The 17,842-nt window shown below is 36.9% G+C and overlaps 1 protein-coding gene across 2 annotated transcripts in view; it reads left to right on the plus strand.

The window, feature by feature from the left end:
* naaladl2 (N-acetylated alpha-linked acidic dipeptidase like 2) overlaps window positions 1–17,842 on the plus strand; it is a 393,728-nt gene that overhangs the window by 236,416 nt on the left and 139,470 nt on the right. The window lies entirely within an intron of this gene.

Here is a 17,842-nt window from a genome sequence, read left to right on the forward strand (position 1 = left end):
GAGAGAGAGAGAGAGAGAGAGAGAGAGAGTGTCTTGTTGTTTGAGAACATCAGTGTTGGATTTATTAATCCATCTAATCTTATTTTAATACTTTTGCCTCATCATGTTACTGAGACTGGGAACTATTTGAATATTATTTCCTGGTTATCAGGCGATGCTCTGATATTTAATTGTGGTTTAAATGACTAGTTTTCTTACCATTTGCTCTCAGCAGTCATTTATAGATATTCATAGTCAAACCAGAGCTATTGTACAATAAATAATTCTTCTTCTCCTCTATTAACCTCCTAAAGCCTTTGGTTTGATGTTCTATGACCACCCTGTATTTAAACTAATGAGCTAAAGACCACTTTCCATTCAGTATGTTCATTTAACTCCAACAGAGGCATTAAAGTAATCAAATGGGCCATACAAAAGCTCTCATCTTCTGACCACCCTAAAGGTAACAACCTGAAACAGTTAGCATATTCACCTGCTGCATCAAGGGAGTTTTAAAAAACAGAATCAGTGCATTCAGGAGGTGAACAATTATGTGATCACAGTTAAACACAGTAACAGTAGGGATAATATCAAATACAGGCAGCAATTACAAACTGACCAGCACCACTCATTAGTTAAACATGTCGGGGGAATTCTGACAAAAAATCTCTGAAAGACAAACCCAGCACATGGCAGCTACATTAACACAACAGAGGAGATTGCCTCACTACCAGGGGCAAAAGCCTGGCAAAAGATATGAGGCATGTGATGTGATGAGGTGCCAAAAACAATAATTTTCTCTGGTTGTCACAAAGAAAGAACAGAGCATGCCTGTCCCCAGTGTTGCATTCTCTCCTGAGGGTTGCACAAAGCAGGTTTTTCCCAGGCAGATTGCCTTATTCAAATGAAAATGAAGTCCAAAAATAAGCATCTGCAGTTTCAATGAGGACTTTGAACAACATTCCCAGACTGTTCCTGTGTAAGTGAGCAGAAACAAAATCAATACTTTATCTTTTACGGTTCATGTATCGGCCTTCTATTCCATGAAAACAGTTGCTTTTTACATCCATGGATTTGAGTAAGTGCCATTCATTTCATTTAACCTCTGGTAAAAAAAATCAGTGCGTTTTTAAACAGTGACGCAAACCTGGTGAATCTCAGCCTCAAGTGTTTTGCAGAATTTATCCGGTTTCTCTTTAGGACTGTCCAGTATTTATCTCCATCCATTAGATACATAGTATTGGTCTTTCTTCACACATTGCGTTTTGTAATAACATCACATATAAAATATTGATCTCATAGTTACTGTGTCACCTGCATGGATTCATTTTATGATCGTTGTTTGGATTTTCTAACTTTAACTAAAACAGACGGCGTTGTTAGCTCCCACCTCTCTGATATATCAGTTGTTTAACAAGCTGCCTGTGATATAACTTTAGGGGTAAACAACTTCAGAGAACATCTCTTTGAGTTAACTCATTGATTAACTGCTGCTAGAATGTTTTAAAACATTTCTTTTAAAATGCACATGGCTTCATCATTTCTTTCTAAAGCTGAATATGACTCCGTGCACAGCTGTAGTCTTCCATAAACTGCTGATAATGCTTTCATCCAAAGTTGTTGTTGAAGTGGTAGCCTGATATCAACATATTTATTTGTTTTGATATGACTCATTTATTATTCTGCTTGTAACATATTTCAGTACTTTTCCAACTTATCACGTCATGAGATATCTTACAGAAAATACGCTTGTCCTGCTTTGTAAATTTAAATGAACTACATTTCATGACAAGCGCTTCTCCAACAGCAGTCTGCGCATATCTGCACACAGCTAACAGAACAAATCAAATGACTCAGGCAGACAGGAAACTGCTGGAAATATTCACTTTTAATATTTTTTTAAGTGTTCAAGTTCAGCCAAAACATGGTTTGTATTTTCCAAGACATTTATTAAGATGCCTGGGATTTTAAAAAACTCGCCAGAGTTCCCGTGAAAAGATTTCACACCGACTGCTCTGATACCATATTTGCAATATTATTTTAAAATATATTCATTTTTTAAAAACTGATAGGCAGATATGAGGGAAAACATACGAATGGTGTGATCTCTACCACTTTAGTATACTGTGACACATTTTCTGTTCCATATTTAGTCTACTCTGTAGTTATTCCTTGCTTCATTCCTGCGTAGCTGCGTTCATCCTAAATTCTCGTCTGTTCTGAGTTACAGTGCAGCTAAATCACCTGATCCTTGTCCCAATAATCACCCTCATCAGTTTCAGGACTCCTGTCTTCAGGAATACCTTTTCCAGATCCTTCTGTCTAATCTCTGGAATAGGCCTGTTCTTTGTTGCCATGACAGTTCTCACAAGTTTAAAATTGTGGTTTCAGCTTGGCTATAAAATACGTCTCTGAGGTGTTTCAGATCAGACTCCATTTGACAAACCTACCTGAATAAAAATGATTTTATTCTCATAGATTGACTGCATGGATCGCAAATCTGTTGCATAGATTTTTGCATAATTACCGGGAGATCAAAACCAATAGAAAAGTTTTTTGATGACAACAGTCACAGTATTTCTTCATAGGGTCCAAACAGCACACCCACCTTCCCCACATGGCTCCCGTTAGCATGGCGGTCTGTAGCTGCACAGTCACATTCAGGCGTCCACATAGTTTCTGATGGGTCACTGTTAGTGGAAGCCTTTATGTCAGATGTTACATCTGCTTCAGTGTCAAAACCTTTGCAAAAGAATTTTGAAAGAGTTTTTTTTTTCTTTTTTTTTAATGAATTACATATTAAATGAGACCAACATGCTTTACTGATATCAATTAGTGAAGGAATCACTAATCAAACATCCGGATGAGTTGGACTTAGAAAGTATTTTCAGTGCTCTATGTAATGAGAAAGGTCATTCTAGTTATTATTGTTCAATGTATTAAAGTATTGGAGTTCTAACTTCTCAGATTCTATTTTTAATTTTAAATAATTTTTTAATTTTTTAACTACATGTTGTTTTCAGTAATGTATTCAAACTTTAAACACCTCCTTTAGTCAAAATCGCAGCTGGAGAGGGCATGTGCAGTTACTTTTGTTAGGCTTAATAACGAGAAATATGGCAGCTGTTCCAGAGGTCTCATTCTGGAACATCAGAATTAAAAGTCTGTGTAGGAGATGGACTTGGTTTGATTTGTCACAAATAACTGACAGTTTGATCACAACTAAATAGTCAAAGTGTCCTTTCTCCAAATATATATATATATTTTTAATATATGGCTGCACAGAAATTTCCTTTGGTCTTAAAACAAGATACCAAACAATAAAATCATTGACAATGGTCATAATGTTTTTGTTTTGTTTTGGCACCAAGACCCAAATCAAAGCTTGTTTATTTGGGTCTGATTTATTTTTTATATATTTTTTAACACTTTTGGAATGTTTAATGCTTGTGTCCTCTGTGAAACAATAACTCCTGTTTCTGTTTTTCTCTGTTAATCTTTCAAAATGCAGTTTTTGTTAAATACTGGACACATGATGAAATAAGAAAGTTGTAGATTATGTCAAAATATATATATATTTTTAAAAATGACAGTTATTCCTGTATAAAATAATGTTTCATAGGAAGTCAGGCATCTATCAAAACACATAAACTCAACTCATTGATATTTGATGTCAGATTATTTGACATTAGACTTCAAAAATAATTCTTTGATTTGATGTTTTTACTGGCCAGTAGATAAAAACGTCCTGAGAAATGCTCTAAACAATTTATGGCAGATGTTGATTTCTAGGAAAACTAAAGATTAAAAAGGTTTGAAGAGCTATATTTGGCCTCATTTGGTAAAACTGCATCAAATTAAAATCCTTTACTGGACCAGGTCCAGTTTCATCTGCAGTGAAGAAGGACTGTTATTCTCTCTGTGCTTTAAGGAACTGCCAAGTATTAAAAGTGGAAGTCGGGTAACAACACTCATCCCTTCCTTTTGAATGTCTGAGAAGTCATGTGAAAAAAATAGGACATCCTCTTGTTATTTTAAAAAATGTTAGCTGATTATATGTTGTTTTTTTTTAAAGTTATTTATCTCTGGGAAAGTAAGTGGTTTAAATAAGGTTAAACTGTAGCATTCAGTCAACTTTGAGAAGGCTGGAACTGATGGTGAAATGATTTATTAAAACCATCCTTGTTTGTCATCAACCACCATAAGAGCTAAACAAGAGAATTAAAAATTACAATCGTTTTTACCGTTAGTGAAACATAGCTCGTTACGTTGATACAATTCTTTTCATGAACCATTAATTAAGCAGTCACAAAATAAAAAACTGAAACTTCAATTCCATTTCTTGTTTCCTTATTGACTGAAGCTTAAATTTAAGTCACCTTTTATTCATTTTTCTTGCTATTAACCTTTTCTTTCTTTGCAGTTAGCCTTCTCCAGTAACTCTGTTGTTCTGTTAATATAAATACGTTATACAGAATGTCACCAAAATAAAAGCATAGAATATTAACGGCTCTGAGATGCATTTTCCATGCTTCTAAGCTCCTGTCTCACAGAGGGGCCCTCCCTGTGACTCCCCCACTCAGACCCTCCAGACTAGCCAGCAGCAACCAGCAAACACTTAGAGCCATGTTGTGATGACTTCCTGAAGACGGAGACTTAGAAGTTTCTTTGAGAGAGAGATATCCAATTTCAAGGCATTAAATTATGATATAAATTTTTTTAAGTCATATTTGATAGATACAGCATTTTTAAAACTGAAGGTAACACAGGTACTTGATTGTGCTATAAAATGATGCTAAGTGGTGTCAGTCATTTTAGGAAAAGTCATAATGTTTGACCATTGGGCGTCTCAACTCCAGATCAATACAGAGTTAAAAAAGCTCTTAGAGCCAAACTGACTCACTGTTCAATTCTGGTTTTAAGAGTAACAACAGGGAAGGTTTGAATGAATGTGTGCTAAACCTTTTTTAATATATTGATTTTTAGTTAAAGTGTTTTTGATCTCTAGTTAGGTCAGTGTATTCAGTTGGTCAAATCAAAGAGTGAGAGGCCAAACAAAGACACAGAGGTTTTAAATATACCCCTTATTTATAACCTTATTTATAATCAAGCTTGATTAAGGCATGATAAAAAGCCTTAGTCAGGCCTTTTATCATGTTAAGGGTATTGATCGTGCAGCCTTACAGTGAATGAGGCGCCTTGTACTGCTCACATAATCCTCTAATGCTATCACAGCCGCTAAACCTGCCACCTGTGTCATACGCAATCCCACAAACCAAACACGTCTGCTGGCACCTGACATCCAGTCGGAAAGATAGACAGGTACTTCCTGTTTGAAATTCCAGTCATGCCAGCTTTACTGAACTTTGCTTTCCAGCCTATTTCACAGCTGATCCATCATGCATTTCAAGAGTGTATTTAACCCACTAAAAAGACACAGTTGGCCTTCATTACACTACTTTACTCTACTTCCTTAACCCAGAAACCCTTTGCTTTTCACGTCTTGCCTGGATTCTTGCGTGTTAAGATTTACGTGTAGGTGGTTTGGAGGAGGCTGCTGTGCAACGGAGCTTCAAATTGGCTCTCCTTGACTTCTGTCAAGAACCGCAGTTTTCTGAGGTAATAGACATGCAAATAGCACGATAAGTGTGCACATTCCAGACAGTGTCGAGTCTCGGCACTCAGTCAATAACATTACAGAAATGCGCTGTGGTTTCTTTGAGTCGGGCTGTTTGAGTTGGATAACAAGGCAGTCCAATGAGCCTGTTAGCACAGTGACAATGACAGAATGAGGTGTTTGTATTGTCACACACTCTATTACAGTGCATGGCAAAAGGGAGCAATGTGAAGAGAAATATGCACCACAGACCTAAAGACAAGAAACCATTGGTAATAAAGACCTTTACTCCATTTCCAGCGATACCAAAATAAACATTTCCCGACTCATTCCCTGTTATCGTTCACTCGCTGTTAGTCAAATTGAGCCATGTATCAAAGCTATCAGCATACTGTGGCTTAACTCCACTTTGAGAATGGAATATCTGCTCTGTCTCACTCTTCCACCCATTTGAAGGAATGGTGGGAATGCTATTTACACACCCTGACTTCAGCTCTGTTCATTTTCATGTTGATAAATTGAAAAAGTAGCTTATTGGGAGCATGTTTGGCTAATTGTACACACATAAGCAACATTGTTGTCATCCAGATGACGGCTTTTGAATGTTATCTCAATGCATTTTCAAGTCCAGTGGGGAACTTCAACATCTGTGCATCACTGCTCACTATGCCCAGGAGAGAACTAAAAATAGATGCTCTGCCTGCAGGGACTTTGCCTCAGCAGGTAAAATATCAAATGTAGGCACAGAAAAAGGAGATTTACTTAACCTGACATTTAATTATGTTGTCTATGCTGAGTTTTTTTTTCTTACAGTAAAGTAATGTGAAAAATGTGGGAATGCATTGGAAGGAAGAACATATGGAAAAATAACATGAAAAAGGAAAAGAAATCTCTAATGTATTAATAGCTTCACTCATAAATGATTAATTTGTTACAATGGGCAAATTAGGCAGACAATGAGAAACAAAGACTATATTATTTTATTTTAAGTTTTTCATTTAGTGCTCAAATTTAAAATTAACACTTAGTAACACAAACCATCTGTACTATTCTGTTTAATAGACAAAAAAGATCATTTGAAACTTCCTCATTAAAGTAAACAGTTTTGCATTCATATAATCCATGTGAAACAGGCGTTATGATCGACCGGTTGGTCTAAAAGTAGCTTTGCTTCAAGATATACTTGAGTAGCAGCTGTTTAATCTAATTAAATGTGTGGAAATTATGTAGTTACACAGACAAAATAAATAAAAATAATAAATAAATGTGCAGTTTCTGGTAATTAGAATAAGATCATAAAAATGTGTCATTAGCCTCTGTGCCAGACAGATTGGTGAAAAACATGCAGATGTTAGAGTTTATGTCTACTGGCCAGTCGCCACTGCTTTTGCATCACATACCTTTTTGTGTCAGATGGAATGCTTGATGGTGAAAATAACTAATGCAAATTCTGTAGCTAGAGAAGAAACATCTGTACAACTAGAATGAAGTTTTCTAAATTTCTAGATTTGGCTTATGGCAAACCCTTTCATTCCTTAACATGTTTTGACATCTGGTCAGAAACATAGTTTAGATTAAATAGGAGTAAATGAAATCAAATGTTCTCCATTCCCACTTTCCCATCTTCTATTAAGCTGCATTCTGTGATTAATAGATTGGTGCCATCACTTCTGGCCTTTGTTTCCTGCTGCTCCCTGTGTGTGAAACTGTAACCTGAATCTGGCCATATGCAGACATGATTTACCTCATAAGGATTTGTTGTGACCATGACCATTCAAGCTTCCTCCATTGCAGAAAGCAAATCGATTCCCATTTAAATGTAAAATAAGGAGGAAGAAGATTACCGACAGCGGTGTCAGAGGTCAAAGACATTTTCTCTCCTCTCCAGTTATTCACCTGCATTCTGTCTTCTCTTTGAAGCATATGAAGTGTTCATTCTTTGTTGTAGCTGCTGTTCAATCAAGTTTTCTCCTTTGAATGAAGAACAAGACCACTGCTGAAGAATCTCTACCATACAAATGTGTATTTGCAACAGACAGACAAAAATGCATGTGTGTTAGCTAATATTTTAACTATTTATTATTTGCACCATGTTGGACCCCAATAACCTCAACAAGTTCTGATTCATCAAGTTAAACTTCCTTGAATGTACAGCCACACCTTTTTACATAGTTTTATAACCACCATGTTTTGTTTCGTTGGTGTTTTATGGCCCAACCACCAAAAGGTAAATGGCAACTCTGGAACAACTACAGACATCCACAGCTCCACAGGTTATGACACATATCACACTGTATATTTACTGTAGTTTCATGTACTTCACATACTGTTGCTGTATTCCATGAAATCTCAGTATAATTAGAAATTGAAATATGTGGTTGTCAAATGACAAAATATAACTGAACTTAACAGGAATGAATAATTCTACAAGTGGCTGTGTTCCCATATCAGAGTGAAAGTGGCTACAGGCTGATTCAGTTCTAATCTCATTATGTCCTCATGTGTGCACACTGCAGAGCAAGCTGCTGAGATCTGGCAAAGCCACTCATTTTGTCGAGCGGAAGAAACGCCAAGTGGTATGACCTGTGTGTGTACAAATTTACTGCGAGGCTGTGTATTCAGCTGCAGTTGACCCTTGTGTAGTTGTGCTTCTGCTTCATTTCCTGGTAAGAAAAAGTAATTCTGGGCCTTAACCTCCTTATTAACATCTCTGTAGCCTGAATAATACATCCTGAGTATATCTGATGACTTCTGACTGGCCACATACCTTTTATCTTTCCTCATATAAATGGGAATAATGGTTCTAGTTTCATTTTATTCTCAGTATGTACTTAGACAGGCAACATGCTCTTAGTCTATCAAATGAAATGTCTTTTTCCCTCCTGGAAAATCTCATTTAAACAGCAGCTTTTGTTCATTTTTCAGTTTTAGCCGTTTCTAATTAGATTGATAACTGATTACAGATGGTGGTCTGATGTTTTTCTGTTAGCATAAAACCAGACTCAGTGCCACTAGCAACACTTTTTTCTTTGTTTAAGCAACAGAGTTCTCCCTTGCTGCCCATTATCATGTCATGCAGTGTCATAAAGCAAACCAATAAAGTGGACTGATATGTCAGGGCTAAACCACAATGTCCATAAGGAATATGCGAAGCTAGTATTTGCCACAACTGTATTGTATTTTATACAATAACACAAGCATAACTGTGAGGTGGTATTAGAGTATTTCCTATCTCAGGCTCTGTAATGGCCTGATTTACAGTGCATCAACTTCATCAGATTTGTGTTACTTTTCCTCTGCCTTGCTTTTAGGTGGAAGAATCTGCTGACAGGGCCGGTATTAGGGATGTACTGCAGAGGTCTGAACTTTACTGATCAGTGGCATAAAGACAGCCATCCTGTTGGTCATAATGTTGAATGTTGAATGTTTGGTCACAGCAAACATTCAAGTATTTACATGAGACTAAAGCTGATTTTCTTGTCTTGCATGAAAAAGGTGTGGAACTCAAATTACCTCTGAACACCACCCTCAGAGATGATGGTGACAGCATTAAGGGGGAAGTATTATGTATTTTCCAGGCCATTTTATAGTATGATCAAGTAACTGTTATCCTCAGTTATTATAAATATGAATTACTGAATCACAACCACTGGGTCTAGTGCACGTCTTTCACTAATAAACCAGACAAACTGCCATTGGCATCACTTTTCCCTCTAAGGGACAAAGTTTTTCCAGCATCATATTATTGCTTCATACAGTCATGTACAGCAGAGGAGTGGTGAGGTGTAGACAGTAACTTCCTCTGCTGTTGTGTTATGGATGAGGGGCAATGTCACAAAGCCTCAACTGAGTCAGCCAAAACCAACTGTACAGCAGACAAAGCAACTGCAGGCATGTGCAGACATGAGGACATCATATTTTCATGAAGACATTTATCTGCTTTTCTATCTAGCTACAAGTGGACTGCCTGAATGTAAACCAGGAATTGCATTCACTTGTGGAATGAAGACACCATGTAGTAGTGACCCTTCAGGATCCCAAGCCGAACAGCTAATAGTCTTGTCTCTTAGCCACAGCCTCGGCTCCTCTCTGTCTTTGTTCTCCCCTCATCTTTCTCAGTTTTTGGCACACGGTGACAGTTGGTACACCAGGGTATTAAGGGTGTCATTAAATTTTCATTAAAACACCATCATCATTAGAAAGGGATTACTTATTCTTTGGATCCACCATTTGATTGGTTCAGGGACATCAAACCACAGCCAGTCTTTTAAAATAAAACAACAGTAATGAAAACCCACAACGCAGCTCCTGTTGACGTTGCAAGCTTTAAAAAAAAAAAAAAAAAAAAAACATTTTTGGGTTTCTATCTTTGAGCAAGAGAATATTAAGTGCAGGTACAGAATACCTAGAATTGCCAATATTCAAAATGTGTATCATTTTGAATATCCAGGCTTGCTATTTACAGGCACATATAATAGTATTAGAATTTTAGCTCAAAATATTTGCATAATGTATTTTAGTTTTAACAATTTATATGTAATTTTTAGTTTGGTAATTTATTTGCTCATGCCTATACTTTGTGATGGTAAGAAGTGGTTTTCATGGCACTGCATTGCAAATGTTTCAGATCATCAAATGCCAATGTCAACAATAATCCATTCCATCCAATTTCTTTTGGGGTCGGGAGGGTTGCTGGTGCTTATCTCCAGCTAACATTCCGGGCGAGAGGCGGGGTCACCCTGGACAGGTCGCCAGTCTGTCGCAGGAAAACACAGAGACACACAACCATGCACACACACCTAGGGACAATTTAGAGAAAAACCGGAGTACCCGGAGAAAACCCACGCATGCACAGGGAGAACATGCAAACTCCATGCAGAAAGACCGGGGCCGGAAATCGAACCCAGAACCTTCTTGCTGCAACGCAACAGCTCTACCAACTGCGCCACTGTGTAGCCCGTCAACAATAATAACCGGAGTAAATATACTGTCATTGAGAGAAAAGCTATCCAAACCAAAGTGGCCAAATGATAAAAAGTGAATTCCCTCCAGGCCTCGTATCTGATGACAAACCTCTAATACACATATCGTTTCTTCACTTTCAGATTAACTTAGACTTGGTTTAAAGTCTGTATAAATATGTGAATGGACAATAATAGCTCCAAATGTGCTTTGAGAGCAAAATAGGATGTACTTGGACAAAAACATACATAGAACCACTTTGCACATGAGTAAGTTTTTAAAGCAATAGATAGTTTGGTTGAACATTATTGCAACAATATTGGTGACCAAGAGACAAAAAACTGTTTTGGAAAGGTGTTTAATTGACTGAAGTCGAAGACACTAGAACATTGAGCTACTGTAATGTGAACAATGTGGAAATAAGTGAAAACAATGCTCTCTGAAACCTTCCAAGGTCGCCACTGAACAAACCACAGTATACTAATCTACTAAAAAAAACAATAAAAATGTATTTTTCACTGACTTCATCAGGAAAGATGGTTTTTTTTTCCAGATCTGGTCTTTTTTGTCTCTGTGTGTGTGCGTGCATGTGTGTGTGATGTGGTGATGTGGCTCCCGCTGAGCTTATTAGCTGTAATGCGTTTCTTTCCTTTGCTTTGATCATTGAGATGCTTTCAAGGATTGCATTAGTTTCATGTCATTTTTTTGTTTCTTTATCCTCTGTCTTATTATAGTTTTCTCTAGAATTACGCACAACTTTGTCAACTGTGTATGACATTAGGGTTTTCTTTTAGATTTTTTTAGACATCAGTGTTGGGCTTCGTTATTTAATGGCCCTGGTGTCATATTGTAAGCAGCCCTTTTGCTGCGCATCGTACCATTGTATGAATGTCATGTAAGCTGAATGAAAACTGAGCAATTATAATGTAAGAATAAAAAAATGGTTCCCACCAGAATAGATGAAGATCAACAGATTCATAAAAATGTATTTCTAAAACATCTGGTTGTTGATCATGTGACTCATATAGCACCAAAAAAACCATTGCAGTTTTGCGAAATAAACCAAAAGCCCACATGAGCCTAGAGCCAAAACTTTGAATCAAAAATATGTTTTTGAAAATTGGTGTATTTCCATTTAGCAAATTTATTTTCAAAATGTCAAATTGTTTAGTTATATGGTCAATGGAAGTGCAGCTACTTTTGGAGTTAATGTCAGAGCCACAAGGAAGGCTTCCAACAGCCAAACATCTCCCGGCTCCGCAGTGCTGATTTCTAAGTGATCACATATAAAAGTGACTTTTTCAGGTAGTGTAACAGAAAAGCCTCGGCTCACTCCATGACTGCTGTAGTTGTGGTAATTAGAATCGCAGAATGCTCACAGTGTTGTTTGATCTCCAATCTGTAGGGCGACGTGCCACAGAAGATTTCATTTTACTTGTCAAAAGCTTTGGAGCTGAAGACCATGACGAGGTTCTGGTTTTGATCCCTACATTTATCCAGATGATGAAAAACTGTAAGGATCACTTCAGTTGTGCTTTGGTTCTTTGTTATTGACTCACTCCTTCCTCATGGCCCAGACAAATTACTAAAAACCTCATCTAATAACACATGTTGTGTGTAGTGATACAACCAAGTCAAACGTTTTTATTGTTATTCCATCCTTTATGCACCAAGCATAGTGCAGGGGTAAAGTGGGGTTTTGTGTCTTCTACAAGGTCACTTTGATAAATGAAGTGGAGATGCCAGGGATTGAACTACTGGCCTTCCAATTGGTCCAGGAGCACTCTGTCTTCTTAGCCACAGCTGCTGTATCAGCTGTGCCTTTTGGCCAGGTGGCTGGACATATGTTACTGTAAATGCTGCTTAGTTCATATTTGTCACATTTAATGTCAGTCCAATGACAACAAAAGCTCATTTTATGCTTCTTAACCCATTTTCACTTTTAAAGAAAATCTTTTTTTTTTCTTTAATTTTGTTTACACAAAATAAAAATCTATTTGAATTCTGTATGTAAGAAAAATAGTAAATACATTAAATAAAATAGTCATGGGATTGCCATTATTGTGCTTAAGAAATTTCAAATCTTGTACAGACTACAGGTGATCAAACTTTTTAAAAGATGCTTATGTTTTTAAAGTTTTACCACATATTTGAGCTTCTGAAAAGGATATCAGCATCTATTATGAAAAATCTTCCAACCTTATGTTATTATGCTTAAAGTAGTGAAAGAAAAATAAATTTGATATTAAATATAAAGACCAAACATAGCAATATCTACTCCAGTTTTCTACATTACATAATAAAGCTCCAATAGCTTGACTGTATAATGAAAGCTTTTACAGTTGACACCCCATGTCCACATAGTAGCTTCCTCCTTTTTGTTAGATTTGAACATAAATTATTAGAATGATGTCAGTTATTTTGCCTTGAGACAAAAACAAAACATAAGCCGGAACACTGCCAATGATACAAAGACATCAGCTGGGGAAAGCTAGCTGTTACTTTCAGTTCCTCAAAGGCTTCTTGACAGTTTTTCATCTAAGTAGTTGGCTGATTTCTGCCTCCCCTCTACATCATAGTAACAGCAAATGTCTTGCCTCTGTGAATATGTCAAGATGTCAGTGCCCTGCACATGTCTCACCCGCACATACACACATGCACCCACACACAAAGAAAAATTGCACTTTAGAGCCAGTCTGTCAATCCAGGTATCAGTCAATATCAGTGTCCAGTAATGGAAAGGCTGATTTACAGAGCGTAGATGCTGCACAACTATTGATTTGTTGAGTTCTTGCTTTACTGAACATTCAGAGAATGGAGAAAAGAGGAGAAGGGCTGTAGAGCGGTTAATTCCAGGAGAAAAATGAGAAGCGTTATAGGAAAAAGCTTCAAAGATTGTGAGAAAAGAAATAAGGATTGGAACAAGCTTTTTCATGTTTTTACATGAGCTTAAGAAAATGTGTTTTGTCAGACTGGATTTTTATCAGCTATACATTCATTGGAACCCAGTGGATCACCAAGACTGTTAGAGAGGGCCAAACTAAAGGCTCTCTGATATTTTATACCTCATCCAAATTAGAAATAGTCTTGAGTATGTGTTTAAAAAAATGTGCTAGATGCTACCAGGGCATCTAGCATTGAGCCCTGCAGCACCCTGGTGTAAAGCATTTCCATAAAATATAGCATGTTTCCTCAAAAACCTGGGTTTTAAATAAATCTGCATCTTTTTTAAGTTTTGTCCATCCATCCATCCATCCATCCATCCATCCATCCATCCATCCATCCATCCATCCATCCATCCATCCATCCATCCATCTCTCCCTCCCTGGTTTAGATATGAGTATGCAATAAACTAACATGAATGATTTAGAGTCTACCCAGAATGTGATATTGTAACTAATCATGTTACAGCTACATTCTGTAGTGTGTGAATCCGGATCCAGTTTTTGATAGCATTTAAACCTTTCTCAGATTCCATCCCCATCGTCTGCCTTAAGTGGCTTGACCTGTTGCAGTGCATCCATTAAGTCCCAAATCATCCATATTCCTGGGAAAGTTAGGTTTAAAGTAATCTTTTGATAACTTTAAATCAAATGATTACTTTTGATTTAAAGTAATCTTTAAATCAAAAGATTACTTTTGATTTAATCAAAAGTAATTGATTAAATCAACCAATTACTTTTGATTTAAAGTAAATCAAAAGTAATTGATTTACTTTTGATTTACTTCAAAGTCAAAAGTAAATCAATTTACTTTTGCGCTGTCAACTTTACTTTTGACAGCGCTGTCATTTTTACTTCTGGCTGCCTTTCCTTTCTCAGTCTCTCACCCTTTGCCTTCTCCCCTCCCTCTACTCCCTCTTGTCATGATGATACAACATGATGATACATGTTGTATCATCATGATACAACATGTTAGTATCATGATTCTAACATGATACTAACATGTTAGCATCATGTTAGTATCATGATGCCAACATGATACTTAGTATCATGTTTATGCTAAGTAAGGGACACCAACCCCAGCCTGTGTTGTCCAACTCAAATGGGGTGGGATGGCTGCTGCAGTGACAGACAACAATTTATGTCAGTGTTTTTTGCTAAAAAAAAAAAAAAAAGCAATCAGAAGAATAATCCATAAAAAAAAGAGGGGGAGGAGAGTACCTCAAACTTATACTCCAATCAGAGTAGCATAAGTTCAACACATTTTTACTTGAGTAGAATTAGAAAGGAACCATCTAATAAATTACATAAGCTTTAACTAAGCAAATATAAAAAGTGTTTTGTTAACAGTTTACTCAAGTACTGAGTAACTGATCATAACACCAGATTTAATATTTTACATTTAAGTCATCAGATGGCCAAAAATATAAAGTTAGGTTCAAATTCTGGTATTTTAAAGAGTATTACCAAAATAGTCACACCAATAAGGAGTTAGGTTTGGAGGCTGGTTCTAGACCATATTTACTACGGGGACCAGTGCAGTGAGTGTGTTTTCATGGTGACACTTAAAAAAAATGAAACAACAAACAACAACAGGGCTGCGTCCTTAAGAGCAGATTTACTGAGTCCTATCCACTCAGCAGTTAGACATCCAGGCAGACACTTTTCCCCAAACAAAATCTCTCCGGTTCTGATGGAGCTGAGAGAGAAAACTGTCATCAAAGTTTGGGAACAAGGGAACAATTGTTCCCAAAGTCTTGTGAAGTCATTGCCAAATCAGTATTTGTGGTTTCACAGCCTACCGTCTTTTTCAAAGCAAACTTTGTTGCTATGGAAACAATCAGATCAGTTCTGCATGACTCCGACTAGATATGAAATAATGACTAAATATTTAAATAATAAGTAACTAAATTGTTTATTTATTTGACAAAGAAATTAACAATAGATTTTTTTTCTATGATTGAATTGTTGCATTTGTGGTTTTCCGTTCATATTTTAGGTTTTTGATCTAAACCAAGTAATGGTCAATCTCAAACGGTTACTTATTGAACCTGGTCCAGTTCTCATTTGCACTCTTCCTGATTGTCTTTCCAAGCCCTTCTGCACAAATCCTGTCTACTTGCCTCAGCACAACCTCTTCTTCTCCTCTCTAAGTCTTCTCATCCCCTCCGTTTCCTCTCCGCTCATCTTCTCTAAAGTTTTTCCTCTCTTGCCACTTCATCTGCTATTCACCCCTTGTCTTATCTGCTCCCCTCCCCTCCATACCCTCATCTCTTCTCCTCCAGGACTTCTTTCTCTCCAATCTTCTCCGAATGTCTCCAGACTTCCGCTGTCATTTTTACTTCTGGCTGCCTTTCCTTTCTCAGTCTCTCACCCTTTGCCTTCTCCCCTCTCTCTACTCCCTCTTGTCATGTCCCCCATGTGGTTCATGGATTATTAATCATCTTGTGGGCTGGAGTGCTGCTGTGACACTGTCTAGAAGTGTGGCAGAAAGTCATCCACCATAAATTTGGTTCAAACAGTCCCAGAGGGATTTTCCATTGGATCGTGAACTTCTCCTCTGGTGCTAAGGTTAGAACATTGATTCTTAACTAACTTAGAGCAAAATATGTATCAACTGCAAGGGTAGCTGGGATATAATGTAATGCATAATAACATACTTGAATACACATAATAAAACTAGCTGAAGAAATTAGATATTTGGCAACACTGAACCTGTTTTACCGAGTTATGGCTGACTGTAGATTATCTGGCAGTTGGCAAGAAAATGCAACGAAACACTATATAACATATTTCTGTGAATTTGCATACACAATTTTCTTTCAGAGATAAACTTCTCTACAGATTGGAGCAGGTACAGGTCACATAAACAACATATGTATTGTTCATAATGATATTTTATGCAAGCTAGATTTGATAAAAATGTTAAATAAGTGTGAGGGTTGGAAGGTCTTTCTGCATTGAGTTTACATTTTCTTCCTGTGAACATGTCGGTTCTCTTCATGTGCTTTTGAAAATAATGTCTGATTGAAAATTCTTATTCAACTTGTTTAAGAAGTGGTTAGAACATCTGACTTCATCACATGTGATAGAACTGTGTTTGATTAGTTTTTGGTGAACTGTGTTGCCGTTGTAGAGGTGAATAGTAAGTAATTACATTTACTCAGTTTCCTTGGGGAATAAACTGGCCGTCATTTGTTGAGCTGATAAATAGTTGGAGAACTATTTATTTTTGAAAAATAAATAGTTTTTTGAGCCATTTTGTCTTGGTCCTGCTATGATTTCAAAAACTTTGTGCATTTGTTTTAATTAAGGACAGGTGAGTTTCTTTTGAAGAATGAAGCCGGGTGGTATATGCTCAAACAAGCACCAGATACTGATATAGCATATATTTGTCTAAACCAATGAGTCAGGGCTGTTCTTATAAATCGACACCCACAAAAGTATTCATTCCCCTCTACTGGCATCTGGGCTGCTGTTTGAAATAATTTGAAATCCTAAAATTTTAAATTATCATTAGTAATTTGTTGTTGTAATGTAACATTGTGAAAATCTAAAGGAGTATGAACATTTTTGCAATACATTATTAAAAATTGCACCAATCTAAGCTATTTCTCTACATCTTCATCCACCTGTCTTCCACTCAACACCTGTAAAAATTGTGCCATTACTTAGTTCCTCTATATCAGTGGTTCTTAATCTTTTTTGAGGTACCGAACCCACCAGTTTCATATGCGCATTCACTGAACCCTTCTGTAGTGACTTTTTTTTTTTTTTTCAATTTCAAGATATAGGGGTGACCCAACTAGAGTATAGTTGGGTCACCCCAAGATCACTAAGTCTTCTTAAAAGGTAGAGTCTCTGAGAACAGTTCTTCAAAATATAGTCAGTGTTTTCAGCAAAGTTGGACTGTCTGTCCAGGAACGACCCAAGGTATTTAAAATTTAAATTTAAAATTTCAACAGGTTGGCCATCGAGAGAAACTGGAACCACTTTAAGGTCTTGTTTAGATCATTTAATTAGCTCTACATTCTTAAGAGAATGAAAAATTAATAATAAATAAGAAAGACTTTGCGGTATTCTGATTTAGTAATGTAATTATATTAGTTGTGTTACCACCCCCAAGCCACTAGAGGCAGTAGCAACCCCGAAAAGATGCGACTACGGAGCAGATTTAGAAGTACACCGAGAGTGGAACTCATAGACATATGGTGGAACTCCTTCAATCAGGGCTCCTCCGCAGCTCTGATTGGCTAAGCAATGTGACGTGATCCTCTGCAGCAAGTGATGGCAAAGCGGGGCGTCATCACGACTTTACACAGTGTGTCTTTACCTCCGCGGC

This window comes from Poecilia formosa, unplaced genomic scaffold (genome assembly GCF_000485575.1).
Source record: "Poecilia formosa unplaced genomic scaffold, Poecilia_formosa-5.1.2 Scaffold65, whole genome shotgun sequence".
Taxonomy (NCBI): domain Eukaryota; kingdom Metazoa; phylum Chordata; class Actinopteri; order Cyprinodontiformes; family Poeciliidae; genus Poecilia; species Poecilia formosa.